At 46.3% G+C, this 20167-nt stretch overlaps 1 protein-coding gene across 2 annotated transcripts in view; it reads right to left on the reverse strand.

Moving 5' to 3' along the window:
• LOC140731555 (uncharacterized) overlaps positions 1 to 13985 on the reverse strand; it is a 37464-nt gene extending 23479 nt beyond the window's left edge. The window contains exon 1 of one of the 2 annotated variants that reach the window (XR_012099867.1): positions 13671 to 13985. The gene's annotated coding sequence lies outside the window, so the exon portion shown is untranslated. Of the gene's footprint in view, positions 1 to 7746; positions 8023 to 13670 lie in introns of those variants that run through there. The other variant, XM_073053064.1, reaches the window with a different exon arrangement.
• Positions 13986 to 20167: the final 6182 nt, after the last annotated feature.

Genomic DNA, 20167 nt, shown 5'->3' on the forward strand with positions numbered 1-20167 from the left:
AATAGACACATCTCTAGCCTTCGGTCTGAACGCATCCCTTCTCTATCACCTGCCGATTCTCCCTCTTGCACTGTCTACAAGCTTTCTCTATTTGTCAGCCATTTTCCTCTTCCCCAGTCTCTTCAGTTTGGTTCCCACCCTCCAACAATTCTAGTTTAAACTCTCCTCAGTAGCCTCAGCAAACCTCCCTGCCAGGATATTGGTTCCCCTGGGATTCAAAAACCTGCCCCAAAAGCGGTCCCAGTGACCCAGAAATCTGAATCCTTGCCCTCTGCTACAATCCCTCAGCCATGCATTTATCCTCCACCCCATCCTATTCCTATACTCACTGTCACGTGGCACAGGCAGTAATCCCGAGATTACTACCTTTGCAGTCCTACTTCTCAACTTCCTTCGTTACACCCTGTAGTCTGTTTTCAGGACCTCTTCCCCTTTCCTACCTATGTCATCAGTACCAATATGTACCACAAACTCTGGCTGTTCTCCTTCCCACCGCAGGATATCTTGAGCGCAATCCGAAACACCCGGACCCTGGCACCAGGGAGGCAAACTACCATCCCAGTTTCTTTCCTGTGTCCAAAGAATCGCCTGTCCGACCCCCTAACTATAGAGTCCCATATCACTACTGCCTTCCTCTTCCTTTCCCTACCCTACCCTTCTGAGCTACATGAGCAAAATCCTCCTTAAATACTCTAAAAGGTCGCTCCTCAGTTTTGAGGCTGTGCCCTCTGTTATTGCTACCCCCACCATATGAAAGGTCCTTTCCTCATCCACCCGATGTAGACCTTTCCACATTTGGTGGGTCTCAGTGAGATTTACCCCCCACCACCCACATTTATTAAACATAGGTCAGTGCAGGAGAACAGGCCCAAGACTGGCAAATGTTCCTCATATCTTAACCCCTTCATTCCTGGAATCATCTTCTTGAACATCCATTGGATTCTTTCGAATGGCAACACACATTTTCTGAAATATGGATCCCAAATACTCAAAGTGCGGCCTAAGTAGTGTCTTATAAAGTAACAGCATTAAATCCTTGCTTATATATTCTACTTCACCTTAAATAAATGGCAGCATTGCATTTGACTTCTTTACCATAGGCTCAACCGGTAATTTAACCTTCTGGGAGTCTTGCCCGATGATGCATATTTCCTTCTGTATTTCTGTGATTTGAACCTTCTCCCCTATCAGATAATAGTTCACTGTCATTCATTTTGCCAAAATGCATTATAGTACATTTCCCAATATTGTATTCCACCTGCCACTTTTTTGCCCATTCTTCAAATTTGTCTGTGTCCTGCTGCAATCGCATTGCTTCCTCAGCACTACCAACGCCTCCACCTGTCTTGGTATCATCCACAAACCTTGCTACAAAGCCATCAATTCCATTATCCAAATCATTGACAAACAATGTGAAAAGTAGCAGACCGAATACTGACCCTGAAGACCACTAGTCACAGCTAGCCAACCCGAAAAGGCTCCTTTTATTCCCACTCGCTGCCTCTTGGCTGTCAGCCATTCCTCTATCCATGCCAGTATTTCTTCTGATTGTTATCCTGTTAAGCAGTCTCATGTGTGACACCTTATAAGATGTCTTCTGAAAATCCAAGTAAATGATTTTGACTGCCTCTCGTTTGTCCATCCTGCTTGTGACTTCCTCGAAGAACTGTAACAGATTTGTCAGGCAAGGTTTCTCTGTCCACAAGCTATGTTGGCTTTGACGTATTTTATCATTAGTTTCCTAATATCCCAAAACCTCTTATGTTATAATAGACTCCAACATTTCCCCAGCCACTGAAGTTAGGCTAACTGGACTTTAATTTGCTTTCTTTTGCCTTCCTCCCTTCTCAAAGAGTGGACTGACATTTGCAATCTTCCTGTCCTCCGGGACCATGAGGATCAAGTGATTCTTGACAGGTCATGACCAATGCATCTGTTATCTCTTCAGCAAACCTCGCTCAAGACGCTGGGATGAAGTCCATCTGGTCCAGGTGACTTATCCACTTTAAGAACCTGAGTTTGCCTAGCACGTTTTCCTTTGTAATAGCAATGGCACTCACTCCTGCTCCTTGACACTCACAGATCTCTGGCACACTGCTAGTGCCTTCCACAGAGAAGATGGATGCAAAGGAGCTATCAAGTTCATTTACCATCTCTTCCCCATTTCCCCATGAGCATAATTTTCCAGTGGTCCAATATAAACTCTTGACTCCTATTTGCATATTTTATAATGGTTTATATTATTTTCTAGTTTACTCTCATATTTCACCTTTCCACTTCATATAGCTTTTTTTTCAGTTGTCTGTTGTTGGATTTTAAAAGCCACTCAATTATCTAACTTCCTACTCACCTTTGCTACCCTATATGCACTTTCCTTGGCTTTTATACAGTCCTCAACTTCCTTTGACAGCCACGGTAACCTAACCCCGCTGTTCAAGAACTACTTCTGCGGGACTTACCTATCCTGTACATTATGATGTATTCTCAGAAATTTCAGCCATTTCTGCTCTGGTGTCATCACCACCAGTATCCTTCTCCAATCCAGCTGGGGAATCACTGCTCTCATTCCTCTGTAATTCCCTTTATTCCATTGCGATACTACACATGTGACCTGTGCTTCTCCCTCACAAATTGCAGTAGGAATTCAATCATGTTATGATCACTGCCTTCTAATAGTTCCTTTACATTAACCGCCCTAATAAGTTCTGGGTTATTACACAACATCCAATCTAAGATACCAGTTCCCCTAGTAGGCTCAACCATCAGCTGCTCTAAAAAGCCATTTCATAAACATTAAATACTTTCCCTCACTTGCCATCTGACACCAATCTGACTTTCCCAATTCTCCTGCAGATTGAAGTCACCCACTACAATTGTGTCTTTAAATTTATTACATAAATGCCAAACAATCAGGAGTATCTGGGACAGAAGCTTTTACCAGGGAGAGAAGGTGTTTTGGAAGCTGAAAGCCCTGAAGGCAGATAAAACTCCCGGACCAGAAGGTGAACACCCCGGGGTTCCGAAAGAGGTAGCTGAAGAGATTGTGAAGGCATTAGAGTTATAGAACACTACAAGACAGGAAAATGTCACTCGGCCAATCTAGTCCGTGCCAAAGCACTAATCTACCGAGTTCCAACAACTTCCACCTGGACCATAGGCCTCCATATCCCTCTCATCCTTGGACCTAAGCAAACTTCTCTTAAAGGTTCAAATCATCCCTGCCACTTGCACACTCGTTGTACATGCTCCCCACTTCTGAATGAAGAAGTTTTCCCTTAGTTTTCTCTTAAAGGTAGGAGTCATGATCCATCATGAATCACTAGATTTTGGAACGGTTCTGGCGGACTGGAAAGTTGCAAATGTCACTCCACTCTTTAAGTAGAGAGGGAGACAGAAGGAAGGACATTATAGGACAGTTAGTCTGACCGTAGTGGTCATGAAGATGTTAGTGTATATGAAGTGTGTATTTATTGGGGACGCATGATGAAGTAGGTCAAAGTCAGCAGGATTCCTTTAGATGAAATCGTGACTGACAACTCTCTTGGAATACTTTGAGGAAACAACAGGCAAGATAGATAGAGCGGAGGCAGTGGATATTGTTTGATTGGATTTTCAGATGATCTTTAACAAGGTACCCCATGCAAGGCTTATTGGAAAAAGTAAGGATGCATGGGGTACCATTAAGGAAGTAAGGATCCAAGGGAATTGGCTTGCCCACAGAAGGCAAAGAGTGGTTGTAGATGCGTCATATTCTGCATGGAGTTCAGTGACCAGTGGTGTGCCTCAGCAATCTGTTCTGGGACCTCTATTCTTCGTGATTTTTATCAATGTCCTGGATGAGGAAATGGAGGAATGGGTTAGTAATTTTGCTGATGACACAAAGGTTGGGTGTGTTATGGACAGAGTGGAGGGCTGTCCGAGGTTACAGCAGGATATTGATAGGATGCAAAACTGGGCTGAGAAGTGGCAAATGAAGTTCAACCCAGATAAATGTGAGGTGGTTCATTTTGTTAGGTCAAATAAGATGGCAGAATATAGCATTCATGGTAAGACTTTTGGTAGTGTGGAAAATCAGAGGGATCCTGGGGTCCGACTCCCTAGGACATTCAAAGCTGCTATGCAGGTTGACTCTATGGTTAAGAAGGCATATGGCGCTTTGGCCTTCCTTGGGATTGAGGTTAAGAGCCGAGAAGCAACGTTGCAGCTATATAGGACCCTGGTCAGACTCCACTTGGAGTAATTTGCTAAATTCTAGTTGCCTCACTACAGGAAGGATGTAGAAACCATAGAAAAGGTGCAGAGAGGATATACAAGGATGTTGCCTGTATTGGGGAGTATGCCTTATGACAATAGGTTGAGTGAACTTGGCCTTTTCTCCTTGGAGTGACGGAGGATGAGAGGTGTACTACGAGTCAGCTTACAGAGAGGAGGTGCAGTGGTTAATGGACTGGTGCAGAGCCAATACCCTGTCTCTATACGTGAACAAAACAAAAGAGATGGTTGCTGACTTCAGGAGGGCATGGAGCGACCACTCCCCGCTGAGCATCGACGGCTCATCGGTAGAGATCGTATAGAGCACCAAATTTCTTGGTGTTCACCTGACGGAGAATCTCACCTGGTCCCTCAACACCAGCTCCATAGTAAAGAAAGCCCAGCAGTGTCTCTACTTTCTGCGAAGGCTGAGGGAAGTCCATCTCCCACCCCCCATCCTCATCACATTCTACAGGGGTTGTATTGAGAGCATCCTGAGCAGCTGCATCACTGCCTGGTTCGGAAATTGCACCATCTCAGATCGCAAGACCCTGCAGCAGATAGTGAGGTCAGCTGAGAAGATCATCGGGGTCTTTCTTCCCACCATCATGGACATTTACACTACATGCTGCATCCGCAAAGGAAACAGCATTATGAAGGACCCCATGCACCCCTCATACAATCTCTTCTCACTCCTGCCATCTGGGAAAAGGCTCCAAAGCATTCAGGCTCTCACGACTAGACTATGTAACAGTTTCTTCCCCCAAGCTATCAGACTCCTCAATACCCAAAGCCTGGACTGACACCTTACTGCCCTAGTGTCCTGTTTATTATTTACTGTAATGCCTGCACTGTTTTTGTGCAATTTACGCAGTCCTGGGTAGGTCTGTAGTCTAGTGTAGCTTTCTCTGTGTTGTGTTTTTACGTAGTTCAGTCTAGTTTTTTTGTACTGTGTCATGTAACACAATGGTCCTGAAAAACATTGTTTCATTTTTATTATGTACTGTACCAGCAGTTATGGTCGAAATGACAATAAAAGTGACTTGACCTGATAAAGGTGTATAAGATGATGAGAGGCATTGATCACGTGGACAGACAGAGACTTTTTCCCAGGGCTAAAATGGCTAACACAAGAGGGCACAGTTTTAAAGTGCTTGGAAGTAGGTACAGAGGGGATATCAGGGGTATGTTTTTTATGTAGAGAGTAGTGAGTGCACGGAATGGGCTGCCAGCGGCAATGGTTGAGGCGAAAATGATAGGGTCTTTTAAGAATCTTCTGGAAAGGTGCATGGAGCTTAGACAAATAGAGGACTATGGGTAAACCTAGGTAGTTCTAGGGTAAGGGCATGTTCGGCACAGCTTTGTGGACCAAAGGGCCTGTATTGTGTTGCAGGTCTTCTATGTTTCTAAGTTGCTGCACGTGAGATTGCTTAATAAGATCACAGGCAAGATCCTTGTGTGGATCGAAAATTGGCTGACTGACAAGGGAGAAAGACTCAGAATAATATGGGCAATTCTGTTTTGCTGTCAGTAATCAATGGTGTTCTGCAGGGGTCAGTATTGAGACCGCATCTGTTCATGTTAAATCTGAATGATATGGATGACGGAATTGATACCTTGGTGACGGACTTTGCAGTTGACACAAAGATAGGTACGGGACAGGTAGTTTAGAGGAAAGTGGGAGTCTGCAGAAGGACTTCAGTTGGTCTGGAGATCAGGCAACAAAGTAGCAGATGATATACAGAGTATGCAAGTGTACAGTCAGTACAATTGGTAGAAGGAATAAGGGCGTAGAAGAAAAATAAATAGGAGAAAATACAAAAATTGGAGGTGCATAGGTACTTGGGAGTCCTTGAGTAGGAGTCCCTAAATGTTTGCTTGCAGATTGAGTTGATTAAGGATAACAACTGTAATGTTAGCATACAAGAGCAAGAATGTGATATTGTAGCTTTATAACGCATTGGTCAGATTGCTCTTGGTGTATTGTGAGCAGTTTCCAACATCCTATCTGAGGAAAGATGTGCTCGTATTGGAGCCGGTCCGGAGAAGGTTCACGAAAATGATTCCAAGAATAAAAGGGTTAACGTATGAGGAGTGTTGGGTGGCTTTGACCCTGTACTCGCTGGTCTAGAAGAAAGAGAGGGGATCTCATTGAAACCTATTAAATACTGAAAGGCCTCGACAGAGTGGCTATGAAGCAGATGCACCCACACTGTGTGAGTCTGGGTCCAGAGGCCACGGTCTCAACACATAGAGCATCCACTGAGAGCAGAGATGAGGAGGAATTTCTGTAGTCAGGGAGAGGCAAATCTCTGGAATTCATTGCCGCGGATGGAGTAGAGGCCAATTCATTGAGTGTATTTTAAATGGATGTTCAAAGATTATGGGGAGAAGGCAGGAGAATGGGGTTGAGAGAGATAATCAATTGGATACAAAGGAATGGCAGAGCAGACTCGATTGGCTGAGCAGCCTCTGTCTCATGGCTCACGGTCTGTAGAAGAGGCTAGTGAGGTTGCATTAGGGTTAGGGTATTGTTAGGGTATCTGCACATGGATTATTGCATTCAGTTTTGTTCGTTCAGCTATGGGAGAGAGGACGTCAAGCTGGAATGAGGCAGGGCAGATTTACGAGAATGGTGCACCATTACTCGAGGGACTGAGTTCTGGAGAGAGTTTGGGCAGGTTGGGACTTCACACCTTGAAATGTAGGAGATTGAGGCTGACATTATGCAGGAGTTCCAAACCATGAATGTACAGAAATGGGGAATGTGTGTAGTCCTTTTCCCAACTTTTATGGAATCAACAACCAGAGGGCACCAGTTTAAAGTGAGAGAGGATTGATTTAATAGGGATCCCAGGGGATCCCTTCGGTTCATTGTTTAACTAACACATTGAGTGCACTCTCAGGTTAGAGGAGCAACAACTCATATCACATCCGAATACTTTACAACCTGAAGGCATGAACATCGCTATCTTTAATTTCTACCTGGACCTTTTCTTTTCATCAACCCATACACCCATCTCCTCCATTCTGTCTCCCCACTTCGCTCTTCTCCACTGCGGATTGTCTCCCTTTAGTTCCTCTTTCACTTCTTTTTTTTCCCCATGGTCCACTCTCCTGTCCTATCAGATTCCTTCTTTTCAGCCCTTTGCATTTTCCATCTACCACCTCACAGCCTCTCACTTCATCTCCCACCTCCCCCACCCACTCACCTTCACTCTTATCTGGCTTCACCTATCATCTACCAGCTTGGACTCTTTCCACTTCCGGCACCATCTTATTCCGGCTTCTCACCACTTCCAGTCCCGATGAAGGGTCTCGGCAGGAAATCTCTGTTTTGCTTTATCCCCCACTAGAGAAGCTACCTGACCTCCTGGCTTCCTCCAACATTTTGTGTATGTTACTCTGCATCTCCAACATCTGCAGAATCTCTTTGTGACAGAGTGCAGAATGCAGAGACTACATCGGGTCTCACTAATGTCGAGGAGGCCACACCTGGAAAGCTGGAAACAGTAGATGACCCCAACAGTCACGATGTTGAAAAGTTGCCTCATATGGAAGGCCAGTTTGGGACCCTGACTAGTAGTGAGGAGAGTGGTTTGGGGCAGGTCAAGCACTTCATCCACTTGCAGAGTTGTCTTCCAGCCACATACACCCCTCCTTATCGCTGCAAACCTCTCTCTTTTGTGGACAACACTGCCAGTTGGTGGTGATTTGCAGGACTCCCCGATTTGTGGACTCCATTGTCACCAGGCGGCGCTCTGCCGCAATAACGTTGAGAGCCAGAAATGTGATGTTGCAGTCTGCTGAAATGTTTATTTAAGTTTCAAGTTTGTTTAATTCCATTTCCAGCAGACAAGTGCAAATGAGATCAAAATAATTATTATTCTGGCTCCAATACAGCAGGAAAACACAATAGTAAAGACAGATATCCACAGCTTATATACTGTGCATGGACTGATTGTCTGTCCATAATGTCACGTTTGGCATAAGATGCCTGCAAATAAGATGACAGACGGGAACTTATAAAGTAGAGGTGTTTGGTTGTGTGGAAGGGTGGGTTAGTGGGTAGAGATATTTATCAGCCTTTCTGCTTGGGAAAAGTTATTGTCCCAGAGGCTGGTAGTCCTGGTGAAGATGCTGCGTAGTCTGCCCCCTCCCCCCCCCCCCCCATGGGAGTGGGACAAACAGTCCATGAGCGGGATGGGTGGAGGTAGGTTATGAAAATCAGGCTGGTGCTTGATCTCAAGAGAGGGAATTTGGAAAATACAAATGAGATGCTTTTTAGAACACCTTGTACTTGTGCCCACAAAGGGAACAGTTAATTCTGATTGGGCGTTGTGTGATGAACCAAATTTGATGAGGGAGCTTATGGTAAAGGAAACATGTGGAGGCAGTGACTCACCCTGCACTTTGAGAGCAGAAAGGTTCAACAAGATGCATCATTATTAGTGGAGTGAGGGGAACTATGGAGGCACGGGAGAAGAGCTCACCAAAGTTGATTGGAATGGGACACTAGGAGGGATGATGGCAGAATAGCAAAGGCTGGAGTTGCTCAAATTGACAGCCTCCGGGTTGAAGAGAAACACATCATATTCCACCTGCATAGCTCAAACCTGAAGGCATGAATTTTCACACATCTCCATTTGAAATGAGCATCCCTTATCAACCCCTCTCGGTGGCTCACTGTCTGATGAGGAGAAATACTCCATCAAGATGCTCCACAAATACCATGTCGTTTGTGAACATGTTCTGAATTCAGGGCCAAATCACCTCACCTCTGCTGGTAAATCATCCCATGTATTACACTGGTAAAACTGGCTGGCTCCTCAGATACTCTTAAGGTTTCTTTCTGCATTGGGATAAAAACCGTGCATAGAATTCCAGTTGTGGTCTCGCTAACACCCTGTACAATGGTAGCTACACCGGCCCATTAATTAATCTCTACTCCCTGTGCAGTAACGGCCAAAATACAATCTGGCTTTTGAACTACTCGATGCAGAATCACAACGTCATCATTAGATTTCCTTCCTCTATTTCTGTGTTATCAGCAGATTTGGACATCTCACATCTCGTTTCCTCCTTCAGGCGATTAAGCAGTGAACATGTTTATTGAGCATATAAAGATGTACCATAGCATGACTGTAGGGTTAGTACTTTGTTCTGGGTTTAAGATGTGGGAATCTTCCAGTCTCCCAGATGGTTAAATCCACACCAGGTGCACCGAGGTGCAGCTTCTGAGAGAACGTGTTAGGGATCTGGAGCTGCGGTTTGATGACCTAAAGCTTATAATGGAACATGAGCAGAGATAGATAGGAGCTACAGGGAGTTAGTCACCCCGAGGCTGCAGGAGTTAGATAAGTGGGTGTCTGTCAGGGAAGGGATGGGAAGAGCTCAGATAGTAGAGAGCACCCCTGTGGCCATCCCCCCCTGAGTAATCGTTGTCTCGGTTTGGATGCTGTTGAGGGGGACGACCTGACAGAGGACGACCACAGGGATCCAGTCTCGGACAGTGAGTCTGGTTCAGTGGAGCAGAAGGGAAAGAGGAAGGTGAGAAATGTGGTAGTCATAGGGGATCCCATAGTGAGGGAAACAGACAGGAGGTTCTGTCAGCCTGATAGAGATACCCGCATGGTGTGTAGCCTCCAGGGTGCCAGGGTATGGGATGTCTCGGATCGGGTGCAGAGTATTCTGAAGGGACAGGGTGAACAGCCAGAAGTCTTGGTACACATCGGTACCAATGACATAGGTAGAAAAGAGAGGAGGTCCTGAAGAGATATAGCTGGAGAGATTGCAGATGATCTTTCAAGAATCGATAGATTCTGGCATTTTACCGGATGAAAAATTGCAAATGTTACTCCGCTATTTAAGAAGGTGCGAGGCAGCAGAAAGGAAACTATAGACCTGTCAGCCTGTTATCAGTGTTTGGAAAGTTGTCAGAATCAATTGTAAGGGATGACATTACGGAGTACCTGAAGGCTCATGACAAGATAGGCCAAAGCCAGCATGGTTTCCTGACAGAAAAATCCTGCCTGACTAAAGTAAAGCAAATGTGTTGAAGAAATTTCTTGCTGGGTTGACAAAGGAGATGTAGTAGATGTGGTGTACTTGGATTTTCGGAAGGCCTTTGACAAGTTGCCGTACATGAGGCTGCTTAGCAAGACAGAAGCCCATGGAATTACAGGGGGGAGAGTTCCTAGCACTGGAGGAGTATTGGCTGATCTGCAGAAAACAGAGAGTGGCAATAAAAGAATCCTATTCTGGCTGGCTGCCGGTTGCCAGTGGAGTTCCACAGGGGTCGGTGTTGGGACTGCTGCTTTTTACGATATACATCAATGATTTGGACATGGGGATTAATGGATTTATGGCTAAATTTGCTAACAATGCGAAGATAGGTGAAGGAGCGGGTTGTGTTGAGGAAACAGAGAGTACACAGAGAGACCTAGATTAGGGAAATTGGCAAAGAAGTGGCATATGAAATACAATGTTTAAAAATGAATAGTCATGCAATTTGGTGGAACAAATAAATGGGCATACTATTATTTAGATGGGGAAAGAACTCAAAATGCAGAGATGCAAAGGGACTTGGGAGTCCTTGCACAGGATACCCTAAAGGTCAGCCTCCAGGATGAGTCGGTGGTGCAGAAGGCGCATGCTATGTTGGCATCCATTTTTAGAGGTATAGAATATAAGAGTAGGGATGTGATGTTGAGGCTCTATAAGGCACTCGTGAGACCACACTTGGAGTATTGTGTGCAGTTTTGGGCTCCTTATTTTAGAATGGATATACTGACATCGGAGAGGGTTCAGAGAAGATTCACGAGAATGATTTCAAGAATAAAAAGGTTACTGTGTGAGGAACGTCTGGCAGCTCTTGAGCTGTATTCCTGGAGAATGAGGGGGATCTCACAGGAATATTGCGAATATTGAAAACCCTGAAAAGTTTAGTTATGGCAAAGTTATTTCTTATAGTAGGGGAGTCTAAGACAAGAGGGCACAACTTCAGGATTGAAGGACGTCCATTTAGAACAGAGATGCAGAGAAATTACTTTAGTCAGAGGGTGGTAAATCTGTGGAATTTGTTGCCACAAGTGGCTGTGGAGGCCAAGTCACTGGATACATTTAAGGCTATAATTTATAATAAATAGAACAGACAATGTAATACAGAGTACACTCAAATCAGTGTGAGTTCATCAGTCTGATGGCCTGGTGGAAGAAGCTGTCCCAAAGCCTGCCGGTCCTGGCTTTTATGCTGCGATATTGTATCCTGGATGACAGCAGCTGGAATAGATTGTGGTTGGGATGCCATACTTATTAGTTTTCTCTTCATTCCAATACAGTCAGTTCACAACATCCTTCCCTCTCCCCTCCCCACCTCACTGTCAATCTGTTACCTCTGCTCCTGAGGTCACGTGTCTCTTCACTAAGAGGCAGTGATCAGAGAATGAAAAGAAAACTTGCAATACTCCTTCGTTAGCTGTTACTGAACAAGCAGCTCACCAAAAATAACCAAAAAAGCAAATAACAAAGCTCTACATTGTATACTGTGAGTTTAATTAGGACCAAGAGTAACGCGGCAGCACTCTTTAACAATAAAATTAAAACTATAATGGTTCCTTTTACCCTGCCTTGTGCTGCATTTAACTCCACCTCCACCCCGCCGCGCCCCCGGCTCTGGGGGCGAGGGTCCTCTCCCAATCCTGATTCTGAAAACAGCCCTAAAACAGAATGGAAAGGTAACCACCATCCATCCAGGAACAGTGGGCACGCGCAGTGTTTGTCGCAACATCAGTGCGGGGAGTGGCGCGGGGGCTGAAATCAAACCCGTAGATGCTGCAGATCTGCAGTAAAATGCGACCGGGATGCAGGATCCCATGACTGGTGGAGGGCCTCCCACGACAATAAACCGGGTCCTCATTGTGTGGAAATATGTGGACAGGCTTAGTTGCTCCTTTCAAAATTCTGGAGGGAGGCTTAACTGAAGTGTACCTGTTTCTGAGAAGCTCAGATAAATAGAACAGGCTGAATTCTCACGTAAATGGGTCATATACCCTAAACACTGGCTACATTTTAGCAAGTCGTAGGAGTGAACAGAGTCAAGAAAATCATTTTGCCTGCCCACAATGAGAGGACGTGACAGATGTGGATCTCACCGCCCTATCCAACTGGTGGAAAGATGAAAGATGGGTGTAGTCACCGCCTCATCCCCGCCCCTCCCGAGGAGCAGAATAATAGGGGCTGAGCGGCAATTCAGTGTGAAGGTCCCACAACCCCACTTGCTGCTCAGCAGTCTGCCAGTGTTTGCCCCACAAAGTGAATATCTCTGCTTGCCACCACTGTGGGCTCAGACATTTCCACAGATGAGCCCCTCATGTCCCTTCCCCACTGTTAATGGGCTCCTTCCCCCATCCTGCTCCTTGTTCCCCTACCGGGACAAACATCCCCTCAGACATTATGCTGTCCACCCCCTCTCACACCATCTTTATGCTCTCAGTTAAATCCCTCACCCTCATCCTTCTGCCGTCCCATTCACTCCGCAGGGAGCCTGCATCAGGCCAATGGGCCGACCAGTCTCCTCCTACCTGTCACGATACATTATACCCCAGCCGCAGAAGTCACTTCACTTCACAAACGCACCTAACTTCCCTCGGAGGGAAATGGAAATAAATCAGAAAGTGGGACATTTACTTTGAGATTTGTTCCGCTTTGCTGGGAAGTTCGGGGCGGGAACAGCAAATGATTGACATTCCTGCACACCAATGGGAAGGGAGTAACTCCTCTGTTGACAGTGGGGTGGGTATTTCAGAAGCGGGCATTTCAGAAGTTCCTCCACGCTCTCACGTCTGCCTCCATCAAATCAGGATTGTGCACGGATCCCTACTTAACACGTAACAGATATCCATTCTCCAGCCATCTTCTCCTCCTCCCTCCTATGACTCTGTGGCCTGCTCCTGGCAACAGGGAAATTGCCTCTCCAAACAAGGCCAAAACCGGAAATAATACACTCAACTCTAAATGTGGAGAGTCTCCTGTTGAAAAGATTAACACAGCGGCCATTTGGTAATCTTGAAACTAAAATTGTGGTGATGTCTTTATCCTTACTCAGTCTGCATTAAATAAATCCTCTCATAGTTCCAGGTAACAAGCACCAATTTCAGAAATAACCCAGTAAAGCAAAATACTTCACAATGAAGGCAACGGTAGAAGAGAGATTGTTGATATTTATCATCGAGGTGTTGGGATACAGGCTGGACTGAGGTTGAACAAGTTGGGTAGGGAACGAGCAGATAGAACCAGGTGGAGAAGGGATCAAGGACAATCACTGACGGTCCTCCAGCAATACACAAATACTGAACTAACAGTACATGTACTATGTACTAAAATGACAAAGCTAGAACAGCAGGAAATTTGGCATTTACCTTTCTCCCCTGACCAACTTTTATCAACACACCATGGAAAGTATCCCAAATTTCGGTCTGAAGACCTCACAACCCTGAGCGACCCCGGAAGGTTTTGTCCTGGAAGCGGGGTGAGACCGTGAGGTCGGGGAAGTTAATGGGACTCACTGCTCAACATCGCTCGAGATGGGACTCAATACATGGATCTTGTTGGTCTTGCTCCGCAGAGAATGATCCGTCCCACCCCCGGCTCCCCGCCCAAGGGGGCGAGGACCCTCTCCCAACCTGGATCCCGCTGATGATCCGCCGCTCCGGATCCGCTTCAACAAAGACGGGGAAACAAATCGCTGCCCATCCCGGGACTGTGAACATGCGCATTGTGCTTATTGAGTCATCAGAGCAGGAGGTGGAGCCTCGGAGACAAACACGCAGATACTGCCGATCTGCAGTAAAACGGGATCACATGACGATGTGGGGTCTCCCACGTGACCTGGCAACTGTTCCTTGTCCCGCACGCGCTGCCCGACCCACCGGCTGCATTTCGCACATTATTTCACATTTACAGCTCTCCCATCTCAGATACATGTTCCTCATTTCCTCGATCATGGAATTAATTTCCATCTTCTGCAGCTCCATGTTGCCCCAAATGCTCACCTCCCACCCCTGTCACTATTTCCACCTTCCCACCTCTCACTCCCCAGCTCTTGCCCCATCCCCACCCCTCACCACTTTTCCCTGACTATTTCCCATCCACTCTCAGTCCAGATGGAGGGTCTCAGCTCGAAATGTTGATGGTCCATTTCCCTCCACAGATGCTGCCCGACCCACTGAGTTCCTCCCGCAGTTAGTTCTTCGGACTGTATAACCCGTGTTAGTATGGCAGTTAGTTAGACAGCATCTATGGGAAGATGTAGTGACGACGTTTCGGGCCGAAACCCTTACTTTGGAATTCGTTCCGCCCTGACGGGAGGGTAACGCCCTCTCTGCTGGTCCACTTTCACTATTGGGTGTGACCAGTGATTGACATTCCTGCGTACCAATGGAAATAGCACAACACCTCTAGCGTCGGTTGTCTGTGGTGGAGGGGGGAGGGGGTGGTCACGCGATTAGTAGCTCAGCTGTTAAACCGATAAAGCTTGACCACAGCAGCACATGGGTGACGTAAGCACGTGAGGGCAGATCCCGGTGTGGGGAGCCCATGTGTGACGTCAGGTGCGTGGGGGGTGGGGGGGGTGGCTGTGTGACATCACCTGTGGGCGAGTGCTCGCATTTAAAACACCTCAATGGACGTTTCTTATAATCTCAGTGGGACAACAGCATTAATCACGGGTTTCATCACTGAATCCAGTGTTGTGAGAGGTAAAGTCCCCTGTTATGTGTTTGGCTGTGCCGTGTTGTTGGTGGAGGGCAGCGTGGTGTTTGTCTCGATTCGGGTCACAACACCAGAATTGCCAGCAGGGTCCACACACAGTCAACAGAAAACCTCTCGACCCTGCAGTCTTTGTCTCCTGGTAAACTCATCACCCTGACAATGGGGACCACAGATACCCCTTCCCCACCCGCCCCGTTTTTGTTCAGATATGTTCTCCCTTCCTTCTCAGTCCTGAAGAAGGGTCTCAACTGGAAACGTCGACTGTTGATTCTTTTCGACAGATGCTGCCCGGCCTGCTGAGTTCCGCCAGCATTTTGTTTGTGTTGCTCTGGATTTCCAGCATCTGCAGAGTCTGGTGTTTGTGATTTACCTCTCCGTTGTGCCTCCGGCCATTGGTACCTCTGTAGGGACCTCCAGACACTGTTGGTGCTGCCGCTAAACGCAGGCGACGTGCCGACTGCAGATGGCGGTTCTTTATTCGGGTAGCGGTGAGGAAGGGCCTGATCCTGGGATTGTGTAAATCGGGGGCCTGCTGCAGTGGGAAAGGCTGGGACCGAGTTCTGCCAGATGGCTGGAGGCTCTGGGCTCTCCGCTCCCGCAGCCCCAGTTTTAGCTTTGTGCCCGAGCCCGGGCTATGGGATCAGCTAGTTGTCGTTCCCAAGCTGGGAAGGGGTTTGGAGTGAAGGGGATCTGTCTATGTGAGGGTAGAGGTTATGGGTGGACTGTGGGTGTTGGGTGAATAAAGGGAAGGATGTAGGACCGTAGTCGGGGGAGGGGTGTAGGGTGGGGTTACTGCTGTGAGAAAGTGGGATGATCGGACGTTCCGTGACCCGGGTCAAATAAAAGTGTAAACAGGGGAGGATCTGCTCTGTTGTATCGGACGCTCGGGTATCCTTTCAGTGAGCAACAATCTCTCTTCATGTGAATTACTGATTAATTTTGCTGCTGTTAACATTGTGTTTGTTACAAAGCCCCAGAGTCTGGGAAGAGCTATCACTGTCATGGGCTGTGAGTGCAGATTGGGAAGTGGGGTATGGGGTGTCAATGATCACGGGTTTGTACATTCTCCTGTGAGATATAAATGTCTACACAGTGGATTCGGATCTGGTGGCATATCTGGAGTCTGCAAAGGAGAAGGGAATAGGGAAGGGGCTGAGGAGAGAGAGTTTTAAGCAGAGAAGCATGGTCCGGGGTGGAGGGGTACAGGAGCTGTCTGATAGATCAATTTTTATAATTTTTATAATCTCACAGATGGTGACTGAGGAAGAAGTTTGTTGAGGGAGGATACCTGGAGGTGAACAGGTCAGACATGGTATCGGGACAGTGACACTGATGTGATTTCCTGTGTCATGGGTATAGGCAGTCGTATCAAGTGAGGAGTTTGGTGGAGATGCAGCTTCCCTGGAGGTGGAGGAAAGAGGACACACCAACGGGTGGAACCAGCTGTGGGAAGACATGGTTTGTCAGGTCTGACGACAAGCTGAATGTACCTTCACCTTCAGACTGAATCAGAAAACCATTCTGAATGTATTTGAAATGTCAGAAGCAGGGGAGATGTGATCACATGTGCAGAGGACAGGGGTTGTGTCTCCATCAGACCCTCAGTGAGATGTTTCCAGTTACAATGTGCTGGGGTGAAAGCACAGTGTTTGGGGCTGGATTTAATCACTAATTCTGACACAGTGAGAGGGTTAATTTTGCTGTAAAGAAACAACATTAATGGAAGAAGATGCAGGAACTTCATCAATTGCCAATTGTTTCATAGAAATGACCAACCTGTATGTTACCTTGAGAGAAACAGATATTCGCAGTGGTGACAAAGGGGTGCAGTCTGGTTTATTGCAGGTTGGAGAGGGGTGTGGAGTTTTGAAATCAATGTCTTGTGGTGCCACCAACGCTAATTTAGCATGTCCGGAGTGGTAGGTCACACAGCACGGAAACAGGCCTTTGGCCGCCCATACCTGTTCTGACCATCCACTCACTGTCTACACAGGTCTCATTTATCAGCACTTGGTTCATAGCCGACTGTATCTTGGCAGCTTCAATGCTCATCCACTTCGTAAATGTTGTGAAGGGACCTGCCTCCATCACCGCCTCGAGCAGTGTGTTATAAATTTCAACTACACTCTGACAAATCTCCACCTCAGATCCCTCTAAACCTCTTTGTCCTCTGCTTAAATCTCTGCTCTCTGACGTTTGACACCTCTGACCCAGGATCATGGCCTATGTAGGCATGTTGCTGCTTGTCATTGATATCAATAGTTTGGTTGTGAATGTCCAGGGTTCGTAACTTTTTCAAAACAATTTTATTCAAAGATAGTAAGGATAAACACTCCCCTCTGTTTCATTCTCTCACTTGACCTTCTTCTACCTCTACAGCTGTCTCCCTCTTCCCACAACTCCCCACTCCCCACCCGCCTTCCCTCTCCACACAGTGATCCCTGACCCCCCAGAGGTCATAGGTTAAGTGTAAGAGGTGAAATATCTTAGGGGAACCTTAAGGGGAAGCTTCTTCACATTGCTTGGTGAGAGTGCAGAACAAGCTGATCTTGGAAGTGGTAGATGTAGGTTTGATTTCAACAATTATCAGAAATTCTGATGTACAGAATGGGATGTGTATGGAGGACTATGATGCAGGCAGTTGGGACGAGGCATAAAAATCAGTTTGGCATGGATTAGATGGACTGAAGGGCCTGTTTCTGTTTAGTTCTCTGTGACTCTTAATAATATTCTGATTTGTAATTTCCACAGTCAGTAACTTGCTGTAATGACTGAACCCAGAAATTTACAGAATCTGTGAAGAGGCTGCCCAGTGACATAACACATCGGATGATTTACCAGCAGAGGTGAGATGATTTGGCCCTGAATTTAGAACATATTCACAAATGATAGGGTATTTGTGGAATATCTTGATAGAGTATCTCTGCTCGTCAGTTAGAGAGCCACAGAGTGGGATTGATAAGGGATGCTAATTTCAAATGCAGATGTGTTAAAATTCCTGGAATTTGATATCTTCCATTTAATTTTGCTTTCTGATCAATGAAGTATCTATCCATTTAAATGTACAATCTTTGGAATTCACTGCCCCAGTTGGCTGGGTATTTTTGAAGTGGAGATAGAAAATTAATTAAGGAGAGTGAGTGGAATGGTCACAGGAGCTCAGATCATACACAGTCGTGTTGAATAATCATAAGCTCATAAGACACAGCAGGAGAATTTTTCCTCTTCTCTTTTCTAAATGGAGTTCCCGCTATTGAGTAGGCGAGTTCCCCTGGTCCCCGACTACAGGAAAAATCCTCTCCACATGCACACTTTCTCGGCTTTTCGGTATTCGAGATCCTCCCTCATTTTTTTCTAAACGCTATAGGATACAGGCCCAGAGACATCTAATGCTCCTCATGCATTAACCCTGTCAGCCTTAGAATCATTTTTATGAACCTCCTCTGGATTCTGTAATTCCAGCACATTTTTCCTGAGTTAAGTCCCTGCACTGTTCATAATAGTCATCATGGTTTAACCAATGCTTTATAATGTCTCAACATTGTATCCTTACAAATAGTCCTCTTGTAATGAATGGTAACATCATATTTACAGAACCTTAGAGGAGAATGGCCAGAGTGGAGAGTAGAGGGAAAGGCGATGGGCAGTGATTTTTTTTTACTGGAAGGAGAAATCAAAATTCATGCCTTCAGGTTGGAGCTACGCAGGTGGAATATGATGTGTTTCTCTTCAACCCGGAGGCTGTCAAGTTTAGCAACTCCAGCCATTGCTATTCTGCCATCATCCCTGTTAGTATCCCCTTCCAATCAACTTTTGTGAGCTCTTCTCCTGTATCTCCGTAGTTCCCCTCACTCCACTAATAATGATGCATCTTGTTGTACCTTTCCCCTCTCAAAGTGCAGGGTGAGTCACTGCCTCCACATGTTTCCTTTACCATAAGCTCCCTCATCAAATTTGGTTCATCACACAACGCCCAATCAGAATTAACTGTTCCCTTGTAGGCACAAGTACAAGGTGTTCTAAAAGGCATCTCATTTGTATTTTCCAAATTCCCTCTCTTGAGATCAAGCACCAACCTGATTTTCATAACCTACCTCCACCCATCCCGCTCATGGACTGTTTGTCCCACTCCCATGGAGGGGGGGGGGGGGGGGGGAGGGGTAGACTACGCAGCATCCTCACCAGGACTCTGGGACAGCTACTTTTCCCAAGCAGTAAGGCTGATAAATTTCTTTACCCACTAACCCACCCTTCCACACCACCAAACACCTCTACTTTATCATTTTCTGTCTGTCATCTTATTTGCAGTCATCCTATGCCGAGCGTCACTTTATGGACAGGCAATCAATCCGTGCACAGTATATAAGCTGTGGATATATGTATTTACTATTGTGTTTTTGTGCTGCATTGGAGCCGGAGTAATAATTATTTCGATCTCATTTGCACTTGCCTGCTGGATATGGAATTAAACAAACTTGAATCTTGAATAAACATTTCAGCAGGCTGTAGCGTCACATTTCTGCCTCTCAGCTTTATTGTGGCAGAGCGCCACCTGGTGGCAATGGAGTCCACAAATCGGGGATCCTGATATTGTGGCAAATCACCACCAAGCGGCAGTGTTGTCCACAAAAGAGCGAGGTTTGCAGCGATACGGCGGGATGTAAGGGGCTGGAAGTCAACTCTGCAAGTGGCTGAAGTGCTTGACCTGCCCCAAACCACTCTCCTCACTACTAGTCAGGGTCCCAAACAGTCCATCCATCTGAGGAACCTTTTCAACATCGTGACTGTTGGGGTTATCTACTGTTTCCGGTTTTCCAGGTGTGGCCTCCTCGACATTAGTGAGACCCGATGTACGCTCTGCATTCTGCACTCTGTCACAATGAGATTCTGCAGATGTTGGAGATGCAGAGTAACATACACAAAATGTTGGAGGAAGTCAGGAAGCTTCTATAGAGGGGGATAAAGCAAAACGGAAATTTCCTGCCGAGACCCTTCATCGGGACTGGAAGTGGGGAGAAACCGGGATAAAATGGTGCCGGAAGTGGAAAGAGTCCAAGCTGGTAGATGATAGGTGAAGCCAGATAAGAGTGAAGGTGAGTGGGTGGGGGAGGTGGGAGATGAAGTGAGTGGCTGTGAGGCGGTAGGT

Source organism: Hemitrygon akajei, chromosome 1, assembly GCF_048418815.1.
Source record: "Hemitrygon akajei chromosome 1, sHemAka1.3, whole genome shotgun sequence".
In the NCBI taxonomy this organism is placed as follows: Eukaryota; Metazoa; Chordata; class Chondrichthyes; order Myliobatiformes; family Dasyatidae; genus Hemitrygon; species Hemitrygon akajei.